The 18,189-nt window shown below is 43.0% G+C and overlaps 1 protein-coding gene across 1 annotated transcript in view; it reads left to right on the top strand.

The window, feature by feature from the left end:
• Positions 1–18,189, top strand: part of LOC124555822 (outer dynein arm-docking complex subunit 3) — a 314,791-nt gene that overhangs the window by 42,992 nt on the left and 253,610 nt on the right. The gene's annotated exons all lie outside the window — the stretch shown is intronic.

Below are 18,189 nucleotides of genomic sequence, written 5' to 3'. Positions count from 1 at the left end.
GATGATGAAAGCATTCACCACAGTGACATCAATAAAGTACGCAAATTTTCTGTGTTACCACTTTCTGCTCTTTCTGTCAGTTGCATATACGTTCTTCAGCTGATCAAATTTATCTACACAATTCATGTTGGCATTGTAATCGGAGAGAGTAATGGGGCAAGAAACTTTTATTTCGTTTCCATCTTTTTCCTTTCTTGTAACCTCTGATGTTTGGGTTGGATTATGGAAATTTGAAAGCAGATGGACAGATCTCTTACCTTTCCACTCCATCACACTAAGGTCTATATTGCTAGTAGCCCAATCATAGTGACTCTTTTTCATTTCCTTGTCACTTTTCAGCATAGGTAAAGATTTTCCACTTGGGTTCACTGTACCACAAGCATGTATTTTGTTTTCTTTCAAATCTTGAAGGAGATCTGGGCTGTTGTTGTTGTTGTGGTCTTCAGTCCTGAGACTGGTTTGATGCAGCTCTCCATGCTACTCTATCCTGTGCTAGCTTCTTCATCTCCTAGTACTTACTGCAACCTACATCCTTCTGAATCTGCTTAGTGTATTCATCTCTTGGTCTCCCTCTACAATTTTTACCCTCCACGCTGCCCTCCAATGCTAAATTTGTATCCCCTGATGCCTCAGAACATGTCCTACCAACCAGTCCCTTTTTCTTGTCAAGTTGTGCCACAAACTCCTCTTCTCCCCAATTCTATTCAATACCTCCTCATTAGTTATGTGATCTACCCATCTAATCTTCAGCATTCTTCTGTAGCACCAAATTTCGAAAGCTTCTATTCTCTTCTTGTCCAAACTGTTTATCTTCCACATTTCACTTCCATACATCGCTACACTCCATACAAATACTTTCAGAGAGGACTTCCTGACACTTAAATCTATACTTGATGGTAACAAATTTCTCTTCTTCAGAAACACTTTCCTTGCCATTGCCAGTCTACATTTTATATCGTCTCTACTTTGACCATCATCAGTTATTTTGCTCCCCAAATAGCAAAACTCCTTTTCTACTTTAAGTGTCTCATTTCCTAATCTAATTTCCTCAGCATCACCCGACTTAATTCGACTACATTCCATTATCCTCATTTTGCTTTTGTTGATTTTCATCTTATATTCTCCTTTCAAGACACTGTCCATTCCGTTCAACTGCTCTTCCAAGTCCTTTGCTGTCTCTGACAGAATTACAATGTCATCGGCGAACCTCAAAGTTTTTATTTCTTCTCCATGGATTTTAATACCTACTCTGAATTTCTCTTTTGTTTCCTTTACTGCTTGCTCACTTTACTGCTTGCTCAATATACAGATTGAATAACATCGGGGAGAGGCTACAACCATGTCTCACTCCCTTCCCAACCACTGCTTCCCTTTCATGCCCCTTGACTCTTATAACTGCCATCTGGTTTCTGTACAAATTCTAAATAGCCTTTTGCTCCCTGTATTTTACCCCTGCCACCTTTAGAATTTGAAAGAGAGTATTCCAGTCAACATTGACAAAATCTTTCTCTAAGTCTACAAATGCTATAAACGTAGGTTTGCCTTTCCTTAATCTTTCTTCTAAGATAAGTCGTAAGGTCAGTATTGCCTCACTTGTTCCAACATTTCTACGGAATCCAAACTGATCTTCCCTGAGGTTGGCTTCTACCAGTTTTTTCATTCGTCTGTAATGAATTCACCTTAGTATTTTGCAGCTGTGACTTATTAAACTGATAGTTCGGTAATTTTCACATCTGTCAACACCTGCTTTCTTTGGGATTGGAATTATTATATTCTTATTGAAGTCTGACGGTATGTTGCCTGTCTCATACATCTTGCTCACCAGATGGTAGAGTTTTGTCAGAACTGGCTCTCCCAAGGCCGTCAGTAGTTCTAATGGAATGTTGTCTACTCCTGGGGCCTTGTTTCAACTCAGATCTTTCAGTGCTCTGTCAAACTCTTCACGCGGTATCAAATCTCCCATTTCATCTTCATCTACATCCTCTTCCATTTCCATAATATTGTCCTCAAGTACATCACCCTTGTATAGACCCTCTATATACTCCTTCCACCTTTCTGCTTTCCCTTCTTTGCTTAGAACTGGGTTTCCATCTGAGCTCTTTATATTCATACAAGTGGCTCTCTTTTCTGAACAGGTCTCTTTAATTTTCCTGTAGGCAGTAGCTATCTTGCCCCTAGTGAGTTAAGCCTCTACATCCTTACATTTCTCCTGTAGCCTTCCCTGCTTAGCCATTTTGCACTTCCTGTCGATCTCATTTTTGAGACATTTGTATTCCTTGTTGCCTGCTTCATTTACTGCATTCTTATATTTGCTCCTTTCATCAATTAAATTCAATATTTCTTCTGTCACCCAAGGATTTCTACTAGCCCTCGTCTTTTTACCTACTTGATCCCCTGCTGCCTTCACTACTTCATCCCTCAGAGCTACCCATTCTTCTTCTACTGTATTTCTTTCCCCCATTCCTGTCAATTGTTCCCTGAAACTCTGTACAACCTCTGATTTAGTCAGTTTACCCAGGTCCCATCTCCTTAAATTCCCACGTTTTTGCAGTTTCTTCAGTTTTAATCTACAGTTCATAACCAATAGATTGTGGTCAGAGTCCACATTTGCCACTGCAAATGTCTTACAATTTAAAACCTGGTTCCAAAATCTATGTCTTACCATAATATAATCTATCTGATACCTTCTAGTATCTCCAGGATTCTTCCATGTATACAACCTTCTTTTATGATTCTTGAACCAAGTGTTGGCTATGATTAAGTTATGCTCTGTGCAAAATTCTACCAGACGGCTTCCTCTTTCATTTCTTACCCCCAATTCATATTCACCTACTATGTTTACTTCTCTCCCTTTTCCTACTCTCGAATTCCAGTCACCCATGACTATTAAATTTTCGTTTCCCTTCACTACCTGAATAATTTCTTTTATCTCATCATACATTTCATCAATTTATTCATCATCTGCAGAGCTACTTGGCATATAAACTTGTACTACTGTAGAAGGCATGGGCTTCATGTCTATCTTGGCCACAATAATGTGTTCACTATGCTGTTTGTAGTAGCTTACCTGCACTCCTATTTTTTTATTCATTATTAAACCTACTTCTGCATTACCCCTATTTGATTTTGTATTTATAACCCTGTATTCACCTGACCAAAAGTCTTGTTCCTCCTGCCACCGAACTTCACTAATTCCAATTATATCTAACTTTAACCTATCCATTTCCCTTTTTAAATTTTCTAACCTACCTGCCCGATTAAGGGATCTGACATTCCACACTCCGATCTGTAGAATGCCAGTTTTCTTTCTCCTGATAATGATCTCCTCTTGAGTAGTCCCCGCCTGGAGATCCAAATGGGGGACTACATTATCCAGAATATTTTACCCAAGAGGAACGCCACCATCATTAAACCATAGAGTAAAGCTGCATGCCCTCGGGAAAAATTTCGGCTGTAGTTTCCCCTTGCTTTCAGCCGTTCACAGTACCAGCACAGCAAGGCTGTTTTGGTTAGTGTTACAGGGCCAGATCAGTCAATCATCCAGACTGTTGCCCCTGAAACTACTGAAAAGACTGCTGCCCCTCTTCAGGAACCACACGTTTGCCTGGCCTCTCAACAGATACCCCTCCGTTGTGGTTGCACCTACGGTATGGCCATCTGTATCGCTGAGGCACGCAAGCCTCCCCACCAACGGCAAGGTCCATGATTCATGGGAGGGATCTGGGTTACTGAAATAATTATCAAAGTTAACTCTGTGATCCTTACCTTTAATATTTTCAGTGAGGTCTTTCACAATTCTTTCTCCCAGTTTCTTTTCCACAGCATTATCTTTCTTTCCTGTGTAAATATCCAATTCCCATGCATAGCCAGAGTTGTCTGCTAGTACCCACACCCTGTAGCCTCTCTTGATAGGCTTATTTGGCAACTCCTGTTTTATAGAAGATCTTCCTTTAAATTTAATCATAGATTCGTCCACTGCCATACATTCATTTGGATTAAGTGCTTTCTGAAAGTTATGTGAAATTCTTTCTAGGAAAGGATGCAACTGATAAAGTTTATCACAGTTGATGTCCCCTCGTTGTGGCATTTTACTATTGTCATTCAAATGTACGTTGGTGAGAAACCATTCGAAAAGCCTCCTTGACATCAGCTGACTCTCATAACTATCATGTAGATCAGCACCTGAACTCCAGTAGTCCCCATAACTAGGAAGTGGTTTTATGCCCATCAAGATATTTATCCCTAAGAATGTTTTTAATTCTGCCATGGATACTGGCACATAAGTACCAGTCATCAGAGATGACTGTTGCGCATATAAGTTTGTCTGAAACAAAATTAAATCCATAATATCATCTGAAAGCAGAACTTCAAATAACTGATATGGTGTTGGTGTGCCTAACTCCACAATAAAAACACTGGGACCACACTGGGAAGTAAATGCACGGGCATCAGCAATTTTGCTCCACTTATGTTCAGTCTTCGACTGATGATCAGCAATCTCAGATGGTGTCTGATGCACTGTGACGGTTTGACTTAGCTCAGTCTCTGGTGACCTAATCACTGAAATGGTATCTGGGCACTCATCCTCAGAATCACTTGACGTATCAGAATCAAATAGAATAGTTTTGGATGTAGTTGGTTCCAGACAATAAGAATTGTCATTGGTGTCATCACTGTCCCCACTATCAAATGATATGTCAAATGGAATATCCTCTTCAAGGGCTTTCAAAATTTCAGACTCAGTCAGCTTTCGCTGACCCCTCATTATTACTGAAAAGTAAAGAGTAAGATTTACCTATGGTTGAAGTAGACTGACTGTTGTGGTACAGTGGTACATATTTTGAACCAATGAATAATTAGATACATTTTAATAATTTCTCATAGAAATAGTCTTAACAACACAAAAACTACAATAAACAAATGTACTTACATATTCCAATAGAAATTTTGTTGGAAACCTCCGCTAGCAGGTATCAAATAACAATGTTCCACAAACAATGTCTCCACAGTGTACTTGAGCACACCTGTCGTAGAAATATGGAGTACTGGTGCTGCTACACGAACCCAGTAACAACTGACATCTAGTGCATACATCTAAGAACTACAAAGAACATGCACTACTAGTAGTTCAAGTAATCTACCATGATAATGCGCTGTTCTACGCATCCAAATTGGTGGTACAAATAATGTACCACCATACAACCTTGGTGGAACATAAGGTGGTACACAAATTGTACCACCAGACTTGAAAGAGTTAAGTAAACTTAAGTCATGTGTTCCTGACAAGCTATTGTTCAATGCCTACTATGCCTTTTTCCACAATTACTTGACATATGGAGTTCTTGCTATGGGGTAACCCCTCTGTTGAAATAATAATAATAATAATAATAATAATAATAATAATAACAATAATAATAATAATAATAATCATATTTGGTAAAAAGACAATCAAAAGCATATGATGGGTCAAAAGTAAACAGTCTTGTAGACTGCATTTCAAGAAACTAAAAATACCAATTGTTATATTTCTCCTTATTCTAATCTGCTTGCTACACACAAATGAAAATGAACAAGATTATGCATATTGACAATCTGTTCATCAACATTAAATATGCCAAAAATAGCAGACTGATATCCCAGCTGTCAAACACAAGAAAACCCAAGACAGTCACAAAGATCTGGGTTTACAATACTTTAAAATGGTGTCAGCACAGATTTATGGTGTGATGGTTCATTCACAAACATCACATGAAACTAGCTTAAATAAAGACATTTTATTTAAAATATGCCCCAAAGATGGTCTTGAATACTAATGTTGATTCATTTATGTTGTGTATGTATATGTAATGAACATTGCCACAAGCTATGCTGTAGACAGTGCGGTGTAGTGGTTAGTGTTCCTGGCAGGCATGCTACAGGTCACCAGTTCAAACCCTACCACCTGCAGTTATTTATTACTTAGTATTTATCAAATCTGCAAGGGTTTTGATATATTTTTTAATGTTTGAGTATTCTTCAATATTAAGTGTACAGTATGTATAAATAGCAGCATTCTGGAATATTCAAAATTTCTGTAAATAGCTGCACCCTTTCAGTGATACATGTCATATTTCATTGACGACAATTCACATTCGAAGTTGAGTGCGGTTATAATGTGGCATTGTTCGGTGGAGATATTGGGCACTTCAAAACATCTACATCTATGTGGTTCTAGTTAGGCAACATAAAAGCTGTCACCTATACAGATACCAATCGAGATACGAGCAGCACTTCATACCAGTGGCCCATATATTCAGGAGACCAATGGATTATGAGCTAGGAGTAAGTCAGCTGCACATCAGGCATTCATTAGCGTTTTGTGGAGACTCTGGTTAGGACCTGATGAAATGGCTGAAAGGTTTTAACAGTCACCAGATACAACATGATGTGGTTGGCAACTGTATGCATTTACTTGAATGGCAAACCCAACTATGGTTTGAGAACAAGGAAGATAAGCTAAAGATCTGGAACAAATTCCACACCAAATTGGAGAAAACATTTGGTGACAATCAATGGCAAATCTGCTTAGAGGAAGGACAACTAAGGAGCAGGGCCTAACATCATGGCGAAATGACACGGTCTTCCATACAGAATGTTTTGGCCCTTTGCATCTTTGTGAGGTCTAATTTGACAGAAGTTCACTAAACGTCACATTTGATGGATGGAGTCACAGAAGACATGTACCCAGCTCTTCTGGGAAAGTAAGTCACAAAAACAGAAGAATTCATCATGTGGTATCAGTGTATGAAGGAAAGACAACAGAGAAAGAGTCCAAGGAAAGAAGTATGATCAACACCCAAATGTCATCCCTAAGGAAGTGGCAGAAAACTACCATTTCCTCACCTTTCTCATGTGCCAGGTCTTAAGAGAAAAGATACAGCATTTTATGGCAGACAGAACTCTTGGATCTAGTACACAAGAAATATCAGCTCATAAGTCAAGAGGTAATAGAAAATGTTGAAGAGATGTATCAATTTTTGGCACCAACACATGTGACCACTCAAATGAACCATGAAGAATAGACTTGGCCAACTTGGACCTAAGCCACCATTGTCAAACGATAACCCAGCACCCAAGTAGTGCAGGTACAATCAACTCGTCTGCCAAGTACAGTGCTCCACAGAAGAACAGACATTTGGCAGACAGAAGACAACATGCGAGTTTTCACTGCAGACACCCTGTATATTTTACAACCTATGGCAGAGATAGAAGATAAGAGCTAGACAACTATGACACTGCAAGACGTCAACCATCATGACAGTCCCATTCGCACCACTCGACTGCAGTTGATTATAGTCAACCTGTGGGACAAAAGGCATCGCAGTACCCTAGATGAGGTCGCTCCCCAACATGCTGCAGTCTCTCCCTCTCACTGTAATAGAGGTATCAGCCTACTGTCTACCAAATTTGGGACAACTAAGTGAGGCAACCATCTATCGTGATGAGATCACCACAGATGAAAATCCTTCATGGGTGACAGCTACCCAGATGTCAGGAAAACCCATTTACATCATCATCATTGGCCAATCTGTCTGGGCACTAGTCAACTTTTTCTATAATGTTGAACGCTTATTGTTGCCAGCTAGAGAAGACTGTGTTCTGTGACTGAAAGGAACATGTATTGTATGAACAACTATCAAAGACAGAACACAGCCAGTTCGGTCTGTCATTTTAACAGAATGTAGTCTCGTTTTATTTTTAGGTGAAACTTCTTGCAGGCATCGCAAGCAGTTATAGACTCTGGAACATCAGAGATCCAGATTGACAAAGCTATTTCAACAAGCACACACAGTGAAGGTAGCTCAGGCCGGTCATTTGCAGTTGAAGTCATTGTCCCACCATCATCAATGAAACGAGTTCCTATCATCAATTGATATGCTCAGTTAAACTGTGAAGCTTTTGTCAACTACATAAAGCTACTCAGGTTTACAAAAGAAATCTACATGCCATTGACAATCATAAGCACTGTAGGTGGTCAATGAGAACCTTGGATCAGTAATTGCTGTGAGCAGCCATAGCTCATCTATAAAGATATGTGCATAAGTAAATTATTGTCATGATGAAGAATTGTGCTCTGCTACCACTATAGACAATGCAGGGAAGGAAGCTACTATCAGAATCCGTGGGATATGGGCTGACCGAGGAAAAACATTGGTGAGTGGTAGCCATTTGCATCAGTTTTCGGATACTTTAAAATTCAGAGCAGAGAAAATACAGATAAAGCAGCCCTCGGTAAAATAACATATGAGTACTGCGACTCACTCACCTATTAATTGGGCTCACATAGTGTTGCCAGCTGAACGATAGGTTATCTGGGAGGAAATGGAGAAGCTGCTGCAAGTGACATCACTAAACCTTCAGAGAGTAATTGGTCCTGTCCTGTCCTGTGGTCCTCGTGAAGAGGAAGGACCAAATATGTCTTTCAGCGCTGACTGTGGGGTGGAGAATCATAGGATTCCTCTTGATCATCAGGGTTGTGCTAAACATAGGAAGCAGTTACTTGGATAGCAGAGTACTTGTGGAGTGCACGAGGGACTTTTTAGGCTAGGTGATAGTCTGAGGTCCTGTGATGAATGATTGCCAGTCAGTGTGCAGAGAGCAAAATCAAAACATGTGCAAAGTGAAGCCACTTTGGCTGCCAAATAATTTTAACAGTAAATTTCCATAGCATATGTAACAAAGTTCCTGAATTTACTGCCCTTCAGAAAAGCTGTCGCACTCAGATTATTGTCAGAACTGAGAGCTGCGTGAAATGCAAAGTAGAAAGATCCGAAATATTTGATGAGGCATGGAACGTACATCAGAACAGCAAGTTAGATTGGTTGGTTGGTTTAAAAGAAGGGGGGAAAGGGACCAAACTGCGAGGTCATTGGTCCCTTGTTCCCAGTAAAATAATTACACAACGGAAAGAAGAAAAGAAAGGAGATGTACAGCACAATAACAAGAGAAAGGAAGAACCAGAAGAACGACAGAAGGACAACCAACACTACTATGGACAAAAACAGGAAAAGAAAACCACAGAGAGAAGGAAGAAACAGGTAACAGGGGTAAAAAAAAGAGAGCAGATGACCGTGGCTGGTCGATCACGAGAATAAAAAGGAAAAGCCACCCACTCTACGACACATTAAAACGTCCACCCTAAAAGCATTCGAGTGGAAAACACAAAGGGACAAAGGACATACGCTGAAACCTATATAGAATGATAAAACCCACCGTCGCATATAAAATGTAAAACTAAATTAGCCGATGAGGCGTTGTCAGCTAAAATTAATGGCAACGAGTCTCGTAACTGAGGAGTCCATCGCAGGGCAGTCAAAGAAGGACAACTCACCAAGATATGGGCCACTGTCAGCCGGGCGCCGCACCGGCACTGAGGTGGGTCATCACGGCGCAGGAGGTGGTCGTGTGTCACCCAAGCATGGACAATGCAGAGCCGGCAGAGAACCACAGAGTCCCTACGAGAGACCTGCACGTAGGACTGCCACACATTCATAGTCCCCTTAATGGCACGCAGTTTGTTGTGCATGCAGAGGTTATGCCATTTCATCTCCCAAAGCCGCAAAACCTTGTGGCGTAGTACTGAACGCAGGTCAGTTGCAGAGAAGCTGATCTCCATAAGCGGTTTCCCTGTAACCTGTTTGGCCAGCCTGTCGGCAAGTTCGTTGCCTGCGATTCCAATGTGACCTTGGGGGACCAGACAAACACCAGTGAACAACCAGACCATTCCGGGGCATACATGGACTCCTGGATGGTCGCAATTAAAGGATGACAAGGGTAGCACTAGTCGAGAGCTTGTACGCTGCTCAAGGAGTCAGTACACAGAAGAAACGCCTCCCCAGGGCATGAACGGATGTGCTCAAGAGCACAAAATATAGCCACCAGCTCAACAGTGAAAACACTGCAGCCATCAGGCAAAGAATGCTGTTCAGTATGTCCTCCATAGACATACGCGAAGCTGACATGAGCAACGAACATTGAACCGTCGGTGTAAACCACTTTGTGGCCTCGCTACTCGTCAAGAATCGAGAGGAAGTGGCAGCGGAGAGCTGCGGGGTTGACCGAGTCCTTAGGGCCGTGTGAAAGGTCCAGGCGAAGCTGCGGCCTAGGTGTACACCATGGAGGTGTACGTGAATGGGCCTCAAGAATAGGTGATAAATGCAAGGACTTCAGTTCAGAAAGATGGGATCGGACATGAACTGCAATAGGAAGCCCTGACCTGGACCGCCGATACAGGAGATGAACCGCTGTGGATGGGAAAAGGAGTTGGCGATTCGGATGTGCAGGAGAACTACGAATATGTGCTGCATAACTGGCTATCAGTTGTGCACGCCTAACCTGCAATGGAGGCACTCCGGCTTCCACAAGGACGCTGGTCACCGGACTCGTCCTAAGAGCTCCTGTCGCTAGGCTAACACCACAGTGGTGCACTGGGTCGAGGAAACGCAACGCTGAGGGCGCCGCCGAACCATAAACCAGACTCCCATAGTCAAGGCGGGATTGAACAAGGGCTCTGTAGAGCTGCAGCAGCGTAGAGCGATCTGCACCCCAGTTGTTGTTGCTCAGGCTACGGAGGGCATTGAGGGGCTGCCAGCCAGCACTTAGGCTTAAACTGACGAAGGTGAGGAAGCCAAGTCAACTGGGCGTCAAAAGCCAGTCATAAGAATCGATATGTCTCCACTACAGTGAGTAGATAGTCATTAACCCTAGAGTAACAAGGTGCTAATCCCGAGGCATAAATAACAAGGCGGGGTAAAAATTTACCCCACGTTTTTCTGAATTATTTCTTTCACAAAGAAGGTTCTGGAGTAACATAAGTAATAATCACACAATATGAAACATTTATTACAAAGTATAGTTAAGTTTTATAACATGACAAAACAAATCATAACTATAACATGTTATTGTATCATGGTTGTCATATACAGAAATATGACACTGCACTTATATATTGCATTCAGTTACCCATTGTGTTATGACATTGCAAAACACACTAGAATAAATGAAAAGGCATAAGAATCATTGAAGGAAATAACATGTAAATTAGTAAAAGGTATAAAGCTAACAACTAAGAAAAAATAGTTCCTCATGTGAAAGGAAACACAGATTTTATAAATTATTTTCAATATTTGATGATATTTTGAATATACCAAACATTTTGAAACTAAACTGCTGTGGCAACTTTGACAAATATTTTTCCAATGGTCCTTGCACACTGGTTTCGAACACACAGCATTCAAAGGAACTTTTCCGGTCTTCTTTTCGGCTGCAAAGAAAACATCGTCCACTTTTTTTTTTGAGATCGTTTCTGGTTGTGCTGCTGATCTTGGAATTTCACTTGGAATATCGCTCCCAAAATGTGTCAAAATCTGTTCCATGGTTATGCGAAGCTCTTTGGGTAAATTTTTTCTCGTGATTTTGTCCTTCGTTTCTGCTTCAACCAACCCGAATGCCAACGACTTGAGAAAATTGCTTCGGCTTATTTTGCCGCCATTATCCTTATACAAGACATAGGCATTTATTCCTGATGTATCTAAAAGCCCATACATGTATCGCATTGTCCAGCGCCTGGTTTTTCGTGCTCTTGTCTTGTTGTGGCATAGTAAATCAAATACAGCGACTCCCCCTTTGTTATCATTGTAGAAAAGTACTATGTTCGATTTCTTTGTCTTCTCATCTATTTCACCTACCTCATGCATCGTCAACAAGAGAATAACATTTTTAATTTTTCTTTGGAATGTATGACTCCAACATTTTTTCCTCTCCCGTAAATGAATATACCTGAAGGAACTGGCCTATTCTTGGTTTGAAGCAGGGATTCAGGTATTTATGGTTTATTCTTGCGTAAGGTGCCAACCATTGTCAACTTTTTGTCAGCCAGTTTGTCGGTTACTTCACAAGAAGCAAACCAGTTGTCCATTGTAATGTTCCGGATGTTCCATATACAGGTTCACATAATTTCATCACATAATATGTAGGAACTGAAACACATTTGTTCCTAGTCTCTTTCCCCAAATATGGAATTCCTGCATAAAAATAATATATCTTCGCGTCACATAATGAAATTATCTTTAGCCCATATTTGTCCGGCTTGCTTGGCAGATACATTTTGAATGGGCATCTGCGTCGGAAGCTAAGGAGTGTCTCGTCAATGGTTAGGAGGGCAGAGGGAGTGTACATTTCTCGACTATGTTTGACAAGCATACACCACAAATCACGAAATGCAGCGAACTTGTCTGCCGTTCTTCTTTGCAATCTGGTATGTTGGTCATCAAATCTTAGATTATTGATCAAAAACTCGAATCGGTTTTTCATCATAACTCTTCGGAAAAATGGGGACCCGTATACTACAGACCACACATCAGTACAATTGAGATGCGCATTTTTTTAGAGTTCCACTCATAAAAAGTACTTTATTTCGTTTTGGTTGGTATCTCCAATATACCACTGCGGTGATGTGAGTATTTCCCTTCAATTAGCAATTTTTTGGTTTGTGTACGTAACTATTAGTGAAACCATGTCACTAGTAAACAATTCAAATAATTTCAGGGGAGCCGTTTCGTTTATTTCCTTGCCTAGTGCACCAAGTGCATGTACCATTATATTCTTTGCTGGCACTCTCGACGCTTTTTTGTTGAAGTGATGTGTGTTCCAATAATGCCCATTTCTACCATATAAAATTGTCCTTACTTGGCTATCTCTTTCGTCTGATGAATCAACCTCAAATGGCGGTACATCGAATTCATCATCCTCCTGGTCGTCTGTGATATGACCGTCTTCAGGTTCACTCACATCTTCGTCTGATTCACTGTAATAGACGTTTTGAGCCTCTTGACGCTAAAATTCTCTTATTATTTCCTCTGGAGTTCTTAACAGTTTATGAGAAGACATTTTCTACGACTGCAAAACAAAGTATCACCTATTTTATAAACAGTAAAATTTAACCTAAATAACAAGGTGGGGTGATTTTTTACACCGAACGCAAAATTTCACACTTCAACTGTTAAAGGAGCATGGAAAATAAAGCCTGAGGGATTATAGCCTCCTGAACGTGAACAACAATATTGACTGGAGAGGTAAACAATGACTCCCGTCCGAGAAGCCAGTGTCACCAACGTAGGATAAAAAATTATATCGACTGGGGTAATTTTTTTACCCCACCTTGCTATTCTAGGGTTAAGGTAAAGTTCTGGTTATGGATGAACGGTACGATGCTGACAGAAGTGCATAACACATACTTTGCGGCCGAAAACTGGAAACCGTGGGGTAGAGCCCATGACTGCCCCTTGTGGATGGTTCCCTGTAGGCGCCGCTCAGCGACACCAGTACTGGTGGAGCAGTATGAAATTCAGAAGTCGTCTGCATACAGAGAAGGTGAGATGGATGGCCATACAGCTGCTGCTAGACAATTAATGGCCACTAAAAATAGACACACTCAATACAGAGCCCTGCGGGACCCCATTCTCCTGGTTATGGGGGGGGGGGGGGGGGGGGGGGAGACTATGGGAGGCACCAACTTGGACACGGAAAGTACGACGCGACAGGAAATTCTGGATAAAAATCGAGAGTGGGCTTCGGAGACACCACTCGTGTTAATTGGCAAGGATATGATGTCGCCAGGTCATGTCATACACTTTTTGCAAAACAAAAAAGATGGCAACCAGATGTTGGCGTCTGGAAAAGGCTGTTCAGATGGCAGACTCTAGGGACACAAGATTATCAGTGGTAGAGCGACCATGGCAGAGGCCGCCCTGACATACAGCCAGTAGGCCACATGACTCCAGAACCCAACCCAACTGCTGACACACCATACGTTCCAGCAGCTTACAAAGAACGTTAGTGACGCTGAGAGGCTAATAACTATCCACATCAAGTGGGTTTTTAGCGGGTTCGAGCACCGGAATGATGGTGCTCTCTCGCCATTGCAATGGAAAGACGCCATTGCACCAGATCCAGTTGAAGATGACGAGGAGATATCGCTTGTAGTCAGATGAGAGGTGTTTAATCATCTGACTGAGGATCTGATCTGGTCCAGGAGCTGTGTTGGGGCAATGTGCAAGGGCACTGAGGAGCTCCCACTCTGTAAATGGGGTGTTATAGGATTCACTGTGGTGTGTAGTGAACGAGAGTACTTTCCCTTCCAGCCGCCGTTTGAGAGTGCGAAAGGCTGGGGGATAATTCTCCGTTGCAGAGACTCGAGCACAGTGCTCAGCAAAGTGCTCGGCAATAGCCTTTGTGTTGGTAGATAACACGCCATTTATGTTAACACTGGGGACACCTGTTGGGGTCTGATACCCGAAAACACGTTTGATGTTTGCCCAGACTTGGGAAGGTGACGTATGGCACCCAATGGTCGAGACATATCTCTCCCAACATACCTGCTTCCGTCAACTGATAAGTTGGCGAACACGAGCACAGAGCCGTATAAAGGTTATGGGGTGCTCCAGGGAAGGATGCCACTTATGCCACTGTAGAGCTCACCAACGCTCCTTAATTGCTTCAGCAACTTCCGGCGACCACCAAGGGACTGTCTTTCGCCAGGGGCACCCTAAAGAGCGAGGGATCGTGTTTTCTGCCACAGAAACGATTGTTGTAGTCACCTGCTCAACCATCATATCGATGTTACCGTGTGGGGGAGATTCAACGGTGACCACAGAGTTGAAAGTTTCCCAGTCTGCCTTGTTTGAAGCCCATCTGGGCAGGTGTCCATGTGCTTGAAGCTGGGGCAGTGGCAGGAAGATGGCGAAGTGGTCACTACCACACAGGTCGTCATGTGTTCTCCTGTGGATAGATTGGATAAGTCCTGGGAAGCAGATTGACAAATCAATGGCCGAGTAAATACCTCGAGCCACACTGAAATGTGTGGCGGCCCCAGTATTTAAGAGGCAGAGGTCGAACTGAGACAGTAAAGTTTCGACATCTCTGCCTTGGCCAGTAAGCACGGTGCCACCCCACAAGGGGTTATGGGCATTAAAATCTCCCAAAAGTAGGAAAGTTCTAGCGAGTTGATCAATCAGTGCAGTTAATACATTCAGGGATACTACACCATCTGGATGAAGATATACATTGCAGACAGTTATTTCCTGCGTCATCCGTATTCTGACAGCCGCAGCTACAAGAGGGATTTTAAGGGGCACAGGTTCACAACAGACTAAGTTTAGGACATAAACGCAAACTCCACCTGACACTCGATTACAGTCGCTACTTTTCCTGTAGTATCCCTTACAGCCACGGGGGAAAGGGGTCCGCATTGCCTGGAACCAGGCTTCCTGGAGGGCAATGGAGAAAGCAGGTGTAAAGCTTAACAGTTGCCATAGCTCATCCAGATGGTGGAAGAAACCGCCACAATTCCACTGGAGGATGACGTCGTTGTGAGACTGGGAAGGCATGGAATATTCAATAAGGTAGTTTACGCCTCAGGGTCACCTGCTGCCACCGACTTTTTGTCTGAGGAATCTATATCCATTTTGTCTGAGGGTCCAGCGAGATCTAAGTCCTCAGCAGACGCCAGAATCTCCACCTCATTCACAGACGCAGAGCTTGGAGGTAGTGGTGGTGTGGGTATCACTGCAATTCCCTTGGTCCTGAGGACCTTCTTTTTGGATTTCTCTCGCTGTTCCTTGGGTTTCCCTGGCTAGGAGGACTTCACTGATTCAGTCTCCGGGAGTGAGGAGAAGCATGGAGCCCTGCGACCAGCTGCTTTTGGGCTCTTCAGCCACTGGTGGGTGTCATCTTTCCCACTAGCAGAAACCTGGGAAGGGAGTGACCCAAGGGACCCCTTCCTAGCGAGAGCAGCCAAAGAAGTTGTACGCTTCTCCAGCTTAGAAGTGAGGACAGACATACCTGGTGGTTGAGGGGAGGGGAGTGTTGCTCCTGTAGTAGGTGGTGCAGGAGCAGCAGGGAGGGAAGTGCCCCCCACCATCAAGGGGGCAGGTGCAGTCTTCTGGCTCTTTGAGGTGACTGGGGTTGGCGAAGCTGGTGGGGCTAAAACTGTTGTAGCGGCAGCATAAGATGTTGTCATGCGTACAGGATGTAGACGTTCAGATTTCCTCTTAGCCTCAGTGTAGGTCAGTCGGTCTTTCTGGGGAATCCTGTAGTCTGGCGAGCAAGGCGAATGGTGCTCTTCACAGTTGACACAGATGGGAGGTGGGGCACATGGAGCATTGTGATGTGATGGCTGTCTGCAATCTCGACATGTGACACTGGAAGTACAGCAGGAAGACATACGATCAAACTTCCAACATTTAAAGCACAGCATTTGGGGAGGGATATAGGGTTTCACATCACAGCGGTAGACCATCACCTTGACCTTCTTGGGTAATGTATCACTCTCGAAGGCCAAGATAATGACACTGGTGGCAACCTGATTATCCCTCAGGCCCCAGTGGACACGCTGAACAAAATGTACACCTCGCTGTTCTAAATTGGCGTGCAGCTCATCATCGGACTGCAAAAGAAGGTCCCTGTGAAATATTATACCCTGGACCATATTTAAGCTCTGTTACAGGAACATCCCCCAGCTTGCCACAAGCTAGTAACGCCTGTGACTGGGCAGAGGATGCTATTTTGATCAAGACTGACACAGATCTCATTTTGGAGAAGCCCTCCACCTCCCCAAATTTGTCCTATAAATGCTCAACAAAAAACTGAGGCTTCATCATCATGAAAGATTCTCCATCCGCTCTTGAACATACAAGGTACTGGGGCGAAAAAGAGCTGCTGCCATCCTTAGCCTGGCATTTCTCTCATGCTGTGGCCAGGAAGGTGAACGATTTGGGGTCATACTTCCTTGCATTGAATTGAGCCCGTGAATGCTTAGAGACTGCTGGTGTTTGACCACCAGCAAGAGATGATGTACTCCGCTTCATTGTGTGTCATCCACCATGATGCCACCCACTCTGACCAGGCCCCTCCCCACAGGCACCACCCTGCTGCAGCAACGACCACCTGGCAGGATGGCCATTGCTGGAGGTCCCAATGCCCCAGGGGATGGGCATCTACCCCTTGCATGCATGGGGAGTTAACGGCGCAGGCATCGGCAGAGTGAGCCCTGTGTGGTCAGGGGGCCACAACCAACAGGGTACGTGGCGCCCCCACCACAACAGACTGGCTCCCATGCTGGATATCAGGTGCAACCAAGAAAACAATTTCATTATCATTATCTGTGTAGAAAACGATACTGCGCAGCAGATGGAAAAATACGCACCCAGGAGGGTGATCTCGCCCAACAGTTGGAGAATGAGCAGAAGTGCAGATCCACATCAAGAAAGAATGCGATAGGTCTCAGTGCATGATGGACACGATGCACCATGTAAGGCGCCCTTCCGCACTTGGCTCACTCTTCGGGAAAGTTTTGAAAAATGGAGGTCAAACCCTACAGGGGACCATCACAAAGACCGAAATGTGTGAGACTCCTTTTAGTCGCCTCTTACGAAAGGCAGGAATACCTCGGGCCTATTCTAATCTCTGGACCAGCAGGAGCAACAGCAAGTTAGATGTCACCAGAGGGAGTGTTCAATGCAGTTGACAAAAGTATTGTGTCTACTGAGTATTTAATCCACTCTAATTGTGTAGTTATCTGGACATGAGTAACCGGCCTAGATGAACTCGTCACACAGTTTTACTGGCCACCCTATTCCGCCGTAACTGTTGTAGAATAATTCAATGAAAGGATATGCTTAGTAGCATGGGAATACCCTGATCATGCAATATTGGTTGCAGAAGACATTAACCTGCCAAGTATACATCTTGGGTGTTAACTACTTCAGCTGTATTTAGGCCTTCATTATTGGATCAGTACCGGGTTTTCTGGCACTAAAAACCACATCTTCAGGTGAACATCTGTATAACAATAAATTCAGAAAGAATAAAAACCCTGAGGTACACACTGCTATGGTAAATTGTTTTAAGATTTAAATTTTTTTTTAAATATTAAAAACTTATACATGAGTATATCAAAATGTTAGTACTCGCATAACTAAAATATTAGAGCGGGAAAGCACAGAACCTTTTCACTCAACATTCATTGTCCATCAGAACAAAACACCACTAAATGGTGGTGTGTCATAGAATAAAATAGCCAGATTCCAATATAGTGGATGGGTCCTAAACAAATCTTACCATAGTGATCCATTGCTAAGGGGAAAATAAATG

Source organism: Schistocerca americana, chromosome X (assembly GCF_021461395.2).
Source record: "Schistocerca americana isolate TAMUIC-IGC-003095 chromosome X, iqSchAmer2.1, whole genome shotgun sequence".
Classification (NCBI taxonomy): Eukaryota; Metazoa; Arthropoda; class Insecta; order Orthoptera; family Acrididae; genus Schistocerca; species Schistocerca americana.
This window is presented reverse-complemented; position numbering and strand designations above follow the sequence as displayed.